The sequence below is a fragment of the Hirundo rustica genome, chromosome 2 (genome assembly GCF_015227805.2).
Source record: "Hirundo rustica isolate bHirRus1 chromosome 2, bHirRus1.pri.v3, whole genome shotgun sequence".
Classification (NCBI taxonomy): Eukaryota; Metazoa; Chordata; class Aves; order Passeriformes; family Hirundinidae; genus Hirundo; species Hirundo rustica.
In genome coordinates, this window is record NC_053451.1 from 8,014,143 (window position 1) to 8,024,197 (window position 10,055).

A 10,055-nucleotide genomic window follows, 5' to 3' on the forward strand; every position below is an offset into this window, starting at 1 on the left:
TGAGGAAAAATGGTAAGTCTGAGCATGTCTTTGCGTATATCTCAAAGTCTGTTTTGTGTCCCACACACCTTCACTTTTGCAAAGCTGATATGTGGCAGATGACTTGCCCAGAATTTGAGAAAATCACTCCAAAACTCACCAAGTACAGCTTATTGCATTGGGAGAAACAAAACAAAGTATGAAGACATGACGGCTTTGTGATGACACATCCCCTGCTGAGGTTGCTTGATGCCCAGTGTATGAGTGAGAGCTGATGCGAACCCTGCTGCAACCTGCTGGATGGGTACCGTCAAATTCCCCCTCTTCCCATCTCTTTTAGGGGAGCCAGTCATGTCCATACCAGTATGCAGGTACTGCCTATGCTCCCGGGATTGCAGGTGCAATGTCAAGAACTCAGGTGACATAATGACCAAGGTGAAGCAGGATATGAGACCTCAAGTGTGCCGCACATACACACAAGAGTTTAGTGTTTCTAACTCCCAATTCTTGCTGGAATTGATCAGCTGCTCACCTCACCTTTCACAGTGACTGCTGCTGGCAAAAGACACAAGGAGCCAGTCGCAGGTACCTGTCTGATAATCCTCTTTCTGGGGAAGGCAGGTGATAGAGGAATCAATGTGGAGCACAGCTATCCAGATAACTCTGGTAGGTGTCTGTAGTGAAGCTGTTTCTCCTGCTTTGAAATCTTTTGTAAATGTTTCTCTCTGTCACAGAAACATGAGTAATCGGGCCTTTTTTTTTTTAAGTACATATTATGTAGTATTTTCTACCCACTTCTTTTCTGTATCTCCAAGTTTCATCATTAGCAACAGCAACCTACTGTTGCACAATATTTCTGCAAATTATGCTGCTTAATTAACTAAGTGATGTGTAATAATGCTATGTGACATTTTTCTAGAAGTGTTATCTAAAAGGCCTGAACCTCTTAAAGTGATAGCAGGAATGTGGTAGTTGAGTTCAGAAAGGTAAATATGCTGCAAATTGTTTGGTAGTCCTGCAAGTCTGCGCCTGCAGACAGTGGTTCAGATCAGAGCAGTAATATGCAGTTTTGAAGTGAATCCCTGGATGGTCTCCACTTACCACGTGCTAATTCAGTTTCCAGAGCTATTTTGGGACAGAAAAATGTAGCTTCTTTAGAGGTGGAAATAAACAAGAGCCTCTTCTCCAAAAACACTCTGGATATGTGTTTTGCTTATACCCCCAATATTTTCATGCATGGCCTCTGTCCGCTGCAAGGACTTCCCACATAAATCTTTGTGTCAGAAAGCTTCAGCATAGAAGGTAAGACTGTCTCTAATCCAGAACATACTGCCCAAACCACATGGAATAGCAGTGTGAGGAGCTCAGGAGCCACTTTGATCTGTTCCTAAATTTGCTAACACAGATGTAGCATAATAGGCCAACACTATTATTTCTAAATTTGCAAGACTTAACTATTGTCAATCCCTATTCCTTTGCTTAAGCCCTGTTCTTTATGTAACACTGCAAAACCAAATTAAAATTATAGAAATGTTTCTGGAACTGTTTACACAGAGCTGATGTTGTGAATCTACAATTATTTTTGCAGTAATCTTAATGTAGCTGTTACAGCATAATAGCAGCCTTTAGTCATTGTGTTCTGCCTGCTATGGCAAATAATGTGCTTGTCTAATGCAAAAGAAACTGCAGTCAGTAGCAAAATCTTTAATATCTAATTTACTAGACCCTATTTTGCACTTTTTCATCTGAAATGCAGATTAATAAATTGAAGTAGTGCATGTAACATTTCAGTGAACGAAATCATTACCAACAGGATGTTTGGATGGCAACTGTAATTTGGCTTGGGAGGGTTTTTTTAGCTGGGACTAATTTGTCTTTGTGTGCCAGAATTTTAGAAGCTAACAAGTTTTGTGTTGTTTGGTTTTTAAAATGTGAGGAGGGTTTTAATTTAGATAGTAGCACATAGTGAAACACTTAGCTCCCCTGACACCCTGGAGACTCCCTGTTTCATTCCTAGACTGCTTCACCTGAGGGCTGCCATTCCCATTGGTACAGCCATAAGCTCAAAATCAGGACTTGCTTCTCAGTGTTTGAGTTTGGTGCTTCCTGGTGCCACAAACAACACCTGAAGGGAATCCACAAGAAAGATGGAGAGAGACTATTAACATGAGCATGTAGTGACAGGACAAGGGGGAATGTCTTCCAAATGAAAGCAAATTTGAACAGACACGGGGAAAAAATTCTTTACTGTGAGAGAGGTGAGGTGCTCTGGAACAGGCTGCCCAGGGATGTGTGGCTGTCCCACCCCTGGAAGTGTCCAAGGCCAGGTTGGATGGGGCTCTGAGCAACCTGGGATAGTGGAAGGTGTCCCCTGTTCATGGCAGGGGGATTGGGATGAGATAATCTTTAAAGTCCCTTCCAACCCAAACCATTCTGTGATTCCATTATTATGTTCACATAAGGGATCGTGGAGGATGATTTTCATCTTCAACAGAAGCTCAGAAGTAAAAGTGATCCAGGCCCACCTGACAGATCTGTCACAAAGAGGATGCATTTCAGGATGTTCATTCACGGCTTTCAGAGTTTGCAATGCCTTTCCCTTACTAAATTATTCCTTAATTGCAGTAATGGAAAAGCCCACCTGTGAGCTGAATGGGGTGAACACTGCCCTTGATGTCCTTCCCATATTTGATTTTGCTCATTTTCTACTGCATGTTGTCATTGTGCTGTAATGTTGCATTCTGCAGCAAACGGAGTAGTTGTGGAGGGTGTCACATTGTATGACAAAGGTACATCAAAAGTGTGAAGAGGTGTAAATGGCAAGAGTTCTAATTCTGGAGTAGGTAAAGGAGACCTCCAGGTGCATCCCACCCTTGGTCACCAGAGACAGGCGTTGCCAAGGCGCACCTTGTTATGACAAAAAAAAAATACTGACTTCAAATAGCTTTGTTGCTTATAGAATAATCCCTGTTTAAGTTTTCATTTGATATCACAGAAAGCAAGAATTATTTATAAATGCAGTTTAACTGCCACTAAAGTGAAAAAAATAAATTTTAAAGAGGGCTAAACAAAAGTATTGAAGCTGTGGCTCTCATTCCAGTCCTCCAGGAAAATTGATTCCTCAGCTTCTGTAAAAATCTAGCAATAACTTTAAATTAATTTCTCCTCCTAAGCAGACGTCAGTGTCTTTCTGGGTGAATAATTGAATTTATTTGTTTTTCAGCACACTGATAATATACCAGTGTTTAAGAATCATACAAACAGTTCTTACTTTTTGCTGCCAAGGTAGAAACAATGTTCTGCAATGCTTGAAACACCTGATTTGGCCCTATCATAATTTTTGGATGTCTTGGTCTTAATGCACCTGGGGAACTGAGCAAGGTGGACCTGGGTGTCTTGATCCTGAATAGGGATAAAGCCAGACCAGGTCTTTGCCACTTTTCCATCTTAAGTGGAAATGGTACTAAAGCACTACTTTTTGCTTTTGGGAATACCTGGCCCACTGTGACTGTTCTGTCTCTCCTTTCTAAGGCTGTTTTGTCTCCATAGAAATCACATGAGTACATTTCTGGATGTGTGTGTGCCCTATGCATGTGCACACAGAATGTATCTCTTATTCTTCTCTTTGAGTGCAAGATGGCATTGATGCTTATCAGATTCTGTCTGTTTTAGGGTCAGGAACAGCTCCTGTTTGTATGCCTGAACAAAACTAACACAAAAGTTCTGGCTTCCTTCGGAAATTCCTAGAAATACATGCATAACCAATAAGCAATCAAAACTTTGTTGACATGTCATCAGATTGTTAATTTATAGAGATTTTGATTTTTTTAATTTATTTTATTTTATTTTATTTAGGAACCAGATGAAAAGACTGATCTTCCTCTTGTGGATTTTGTGGATTTCTGCTAATGAGCCTTTTTTATTAAGCTCTGCATTCACTGAGGAAAATATGCAGACAAGCAAATATGCTTGTATATTTATTTCATATTAAGTATATTTATTTAAATATTAAGTGAAAATGCTGCCCTGACAACTTGCTAAAGCAGCCATAGATTCTGTGTAATCCTGAATGCTCTTTCTTAAGTGGTTTCAGTGCTATTTTTTTGTTCAGTAGATTCTATTGAATCTTTCACTGAACTGGGTTCCCTTAAGGAAGTGAATCAGGAAAGTTCTGGGATTACAAATTCTGGGTTGGTGGGAGCTATTATATTTCCTCCTTAAAGCTGTGGTTTTGTCTTTGTGACACAGAGCTGTAATTACCAGGACTCTGATACTTTAGCATTGGAATTACATGAAGTGGAAAGCAGGATTCAAGGATCAGTATACTGAATTTGATGAAGTGTTTTAGTTTTGTAAATTTGCCCAAAAATTCGGCCTACCTCTCAGGCTGCCTATGAATTATGAAATGGAATTTGGGTCCCTACAGTTCCTGAGATATAGATATAGGTATCTCAGCCAAGTAATAATCATATAATAAGAGCTGATAATGACTGGCAAACTACTTGATCTTTTTGATTACTTTGCCTTCACCATCAGTACTTTTGCTGCATCCCCAATCTGGTCTGCTGTGATTTACCTTGTTATTTTATTGCAAGCTCTCTCAAACAAGTTCCCAGAATCCCTGTAATTGTTATGCCAGCCTATCTCATAATGTTAGATAACCTCTGCAGCACACTCCCCAGGGTCAGAATTTGTCACTCAGTTTCTTGCTTTCAGGATTGGTGGTGCCTTGGATGTCCCTTTAGCACCATGGAGCCTTGGCCTAAGGACCCTTTGGTGCTTTCTCATCCTGGAATTACTCCATAAGAGGGAAGGGGCGCACAAGATTGTGCAGAAGTGAATAAGCACAAAATAAAATTGATAAATAAATGTCTGCACATGGAATGAGCCACTACAAAAGGATTCACCTGTGTCAGGGAGGGGTTGCCATGCCCCACTCCAGACAGGAATTTAAGAATTTTCTTAGTTGAGGGATGCCAGTGAGATAAAAGCCTTAAAGAGGAATATGCATCTTATACCTTTTTTTTGTGTGTGTGTGTGTTCCTTTTTCCTTCAGGACTGGGGCACTCAATATCACATAGGAATGACATACAGACATGCAAGGCATCACTCTGCCTGACTCATCTCAAACGACACTGGACCTCCTACATCTTGTCTTTTGAAAAAAAAATCCCTGGAATTACTCTGTAGGAAATGCTGCAAAAGCTCGTTAGAGGTCAATGAAAGCAGTCACAGTACTGTCAGGATTGCCAGCTCCAACCCAGACAATTTATTTCCTGGCTCCCTTTTGCTTACCATTTGCTAATTATAAATGTGTTTTTCCCCCTTAATTATTGAAAAGTGCAAACGCTTTTATGCTCTCCTGATTTATATATATATTTTAATTAAATTTTGAAGGACTGTGGTGCTTATGATGAGATTTAAACACATTTCATATCTTAATAAGCCTATTTTTATATTATGCTGCTTGAACTACAATCATGCTAAGGAATGGAGTGGGGGGAATAAAATTAATGGGTTACTCTTGAAGTAGAAAAAATTATTCATTTTCGATAAAAGATCTTTTTGATAATTTACTCTTTACTTCACTACTTGATTTATCTCATCTTCTCACATTAATTTGTTTTTAATTTTTTTTCCCTGTTGAGGTTTTCTAGCTCCAGTAACAGCTCTGAGATGATTGGATTGATGGACTACAAAATTTAACATTTTTGAACTAAAAAAGAAAAGGGCTTAAACACTTTAAGTAACAAGCAATATAACTTTCATGTAATAAACTAGAAATTCAGCTTTCCAGTGCCTTTATTTAAGATGCTGGAATTTGATTATTTAGTTCTCCTACTCCATCTAGAGTAGATATGAGCTAAAGCTGCTTGGCCTCTTCCTTGTTTTCCCTCAGCTGTGTAGCTTTTTCCTCAAATGTTCCCAGTCCAGCTCCCTGAATCCTTGTTAAAATGTTAGCCTGTGTAGCATTATCAGTGCTATTACATCTCAACATTCGCAGCACACATGTTTTTATCTCATTTGCAGCCTGTTGCTGTGCTCTCAGAATGAACTAGGCTGGTCAGAATTTAACAGTCCTGGTAGGACAGCTGTGTTATTTAATAGCGATTCCAGAAATTATTTTCACTGCTGCAAAGATTTTAAGGACCTAAGCTGCTACTAACAGCAAATACTGAGAGATTAGAGTGAAAGGAAAAACAGAAAGGCAAATGAAATGAGAAAAAAAGTAGAGTAATTGGAAACATTTAAGTTAACCAGGACAACAAAAGTTCTGATGAAACAATGGACTGCACTGAGGACTGTGAGTGAATCACAAGAAGAATAGGAGGACACTTTCTGAATTAGTTGACCAAAGGTGACAGGTCATTAATTGAACCTAAATCAATGGGAAATTCCTTGCTATCATATCCTTTGGTTTTTTGTTGTTTTGTTGTTGTTGTTGTTTTTAAGAAAACAAAAAAAAAACCCTCACCCAAAAAACCCACAGAAAATCCCACCCAAAACAAACAAACAAAACTCACAAAAAAAACCCCACAGAAAATCCCACCCAAAACAAACAAACAAAACCAAAATAAAAACAAACAAACAAACAAACAAAGCTCACCCCCTAAAAACACAGAAAATCCCACCGAAAACAAACAAACAAACAAAAAACACCAAACTCAAGACCAAAGCACTTGAGGACAGGAGGACAGGGAGAGGAGTTAAATGGACTTTGGCAGATCAGCTGGAGTTACTGAAAGAGGGAAAAATATAGCTCTATACCCTAAAGAACTTCCTGCTACTTTCCCCGAGTGCCTGTTTTGTTCTTTCTTCTGTTATTTTCATCCACCTTATTCCCTGATTGTGCCCCAAAACAACATGAGGTGATTCTCAAACAGCACCTGAGAGGCATCAGAACACTTGTCCAGGCACCAAACTGCCCAGACTAGCCAGGTGATGGTCTAGACCAGATAGCTGCAAGGAGCAGTTTTAGCTGAGGTGCACAGCCTGTGCCTTCATGGATGATGGATCACATTTTATCCAGTTATATATAAAATAAACATTTTCCCCCTTTACTAATCTCCTGTGTTTGTCTGTGTTGGCAGCAACACAGCACAAATCAATTGAGATTCAATAGGAACACACTTTCTTTCTTCTTTACTGAGAAATATTACTTGATGTACAACAGGACTGAATACCCCCTCTCTAGAAACATAAATCTGATCGGTTTTAGAAAATTTATCTTGTGCAAGTGTTGAACATAAAAGTCACATTCTCATATAATTTTTTTTTTTTTAGTGTATTCTAATTCTTTCTCACTTGTTAGCTTTGAACCCATACCTTATTAAACCGTGTATCAAAAGGTGTTCAAGCTGTAACATTTAAAAGATCTTTATTTTCATCAACTTACAAGTTCTTGGTCAACAGCTCACATATATGACATATCCATCTGTAACATTTTCTTTGTTGAGTACCAAATTGGTGAATTTGGCTTTTGAATGATTAATATTTAATGTAAAGCTCAACTTAAATTTGAGTTCTTTTGAATAAACTGATAACTCTGTGGTGTTTACATACAAATATTCTTTTAAAGCTTTCCTATTCAAAAAAGAGTGATTTTTGTTATTATTTAGTAATTGTCCCTAATTTGTGTGACTTTTTTCTTATTTAAGGTTGTCTAAGAAAGTATAACTTTTTTGCCCTCCCCAGGTGCTTGCAGTCCTTAAATGTTGCATTTTCCATTAACACACACATACTTTCTTTTCCACACTTTATCCTTTAGTCAGTTCTTGGCCAAATAGCACATTTGCAGTGATTTTTGTCCTTCATTGTTAATTAGTAACTGAGCAATCGCCGATGATCTTCCAACTTTCTGAGATATTTAGTGGATTGGAGTTATGTATGACATTTAAAACACCTGCCCTAGATTCTAGGCTCTTCTAGTATATGCTGTGATTAGAATAATGAATACAAATATGAAGGAGGAGGGGAAAAAAATGCAGACTGTTCCATATCATAGCTCTTTTAGTCTCGGCTTTTGCCTTTTAAGTCATTTTTCCACTTCCATGAAGGAAAGAAATGAACTTTTTCAGCTTACTCTGGAAGGTCAGTGGCCTGAGACTGCTCTGAGGAATGAGGGGAATGAGCCCAGCACTGTGCCTGCCTGCATGGTAAACCCTGTTCACTGCTGTTCCTCTGCCTCTGGCCACAGCTGGAATTGAGAGGGGTTTTCAGATCACAACAAATGCCTTAGGCAGGGTAACATTCCCTGGAAACCTCCAGGTAGTGGTAGTGTTTTCACAGAAAAACAAAAACATGGGGGAAAGATAAGGCGAAGAAAGGGGGAAAAAAAGAAAAAAATATCCTCTAGTTAGTGCCCTTTTGCATTATTTTCATAATTTAAGTTAATGAGTTACATTTTTCCAATTCATCTTAACATTAAGTGTCTAACACCACCAGAGGCAATCCTTGCCCCAGCATCAGCACACATCTTCTGCCTGGCCTAAACCCCTGCTGAATTTTTGCTCCCACTTCCATGGATATCTCTGCCTGAAAACAAGGGTTTGTTGTTGTCTAGAACAGGGTAGTAGACAGGGCTGCCAGGTGAAGTTTGAATCTATCTGGCTGTTGTTTTTCAGTGAGTTGTGCTGAGTGGTCAGATTTTAAACAACCATTCAGAAGAAATGTAGGTGTAGGCAAATACCAGCTCCCCTGGCTCAGGTGCTGGGTTTTGTCTGCTTGGACAGAATTATTTGACAACTCTCTAGAAGCTGCCCCTGTGTGCTGGCAGGAGCACAGAAGGGTCTGCTTCCAACAGTGAAGCTGTGTTAACTCAATCCACATTTGATTGGAGGTTTTGCAGATCTTTAGCAACCTTTCCGACATCATGCAGTCTATTATGTCCACTCACTCACTGAAATCTATCCTAATCGATGAAAGGGACTCTGCACTTCTTGGGAATAGGCTTTGGTTTGCTTGCTTTGCTTCCTGTAAATCAGATTGACTTTATTTTCTTCTTCTCTAGTGGCTTCATTTTCCAGGTAATGCTGTCACTTCATCCAATTCCCACACATAAGCACTGCTGAATAACGAAAATAAATCATACTCATCTGCCATAGTTAGTTTTTGGGGGGTTTTTTTACCTTATTATATACCTAGACTTAATGAAAGAGAAAAATGCATTTCAATTTTTTTTTCTTTTTTTTCACAACTTTAGATGACCAAAGCAATTACTGAGAATTTTCCAGTTGTACAGTGTGTTAGCGAGAGCTGCATTTGACCCTAATGCCAGAAGTCCAGTTAGAGAAGAGTGAAATGGTAAGTAATTAAAATCTCAAATATTAAGTGTGTCAAAAGGGTATGAACTGGCTGGATTTAGATCTTACAGTTTTGAGTTTTGAAATGTTAAATTTTACAAATGTTGAATTTTGCATTAAATGCACATTGAATTTTACAAATGTTTGCCTCATGCATTTTTAATGGTCACCAGCAGCCAGGGTGCTTAACCTTAATAGATGTCTTGGCTTTAAAACAAGTCACATGCAAGAAATGCCCTATAAATTCATGAAAGAAATGAGCATGTGAGTGTGGCCAGTACAGTGGCAGAGTCAGCCTTGCCCAGTGAAAACTACAGACAGAAAATGTAACCTTCCCACCTCCAGTTCAGCTTCACCACTTTTTTAGAAACCCATAGAAAAGGACATCTTGCTTTCAGAATAGAAAATACTTGCATTGTAAAGATTGCAGCGAATTGTTAAAGCATTAGAATAATCTGTCTCTCTGTTTTTTACTTTTTTCTTAATCTTCTTATTCTCTTTTAATATTGTTATTTTTGTAGTTTTATGCAGTTTTACTTTGGGGGAGAATTATTTTAAAAGCTATGTCTTAAGGTTTGTGTTGGGTTTGGGGTTTTTTTGGGTTTTTGTTGTTGTTGTTGTTGTTTTGGTGTTTGTTTTTGGTTGTTTTTTTTGGGGGGGGGGGTCCTTTTGTATGTTTACAGGGTTCCTTCTTTGCTTTCTAAGAGACAGTGGTGGTTAGAGTTTCTTTTTTACCTAATTACTGTGGGGAAAGTGGCATCAGAAAAATCAGAA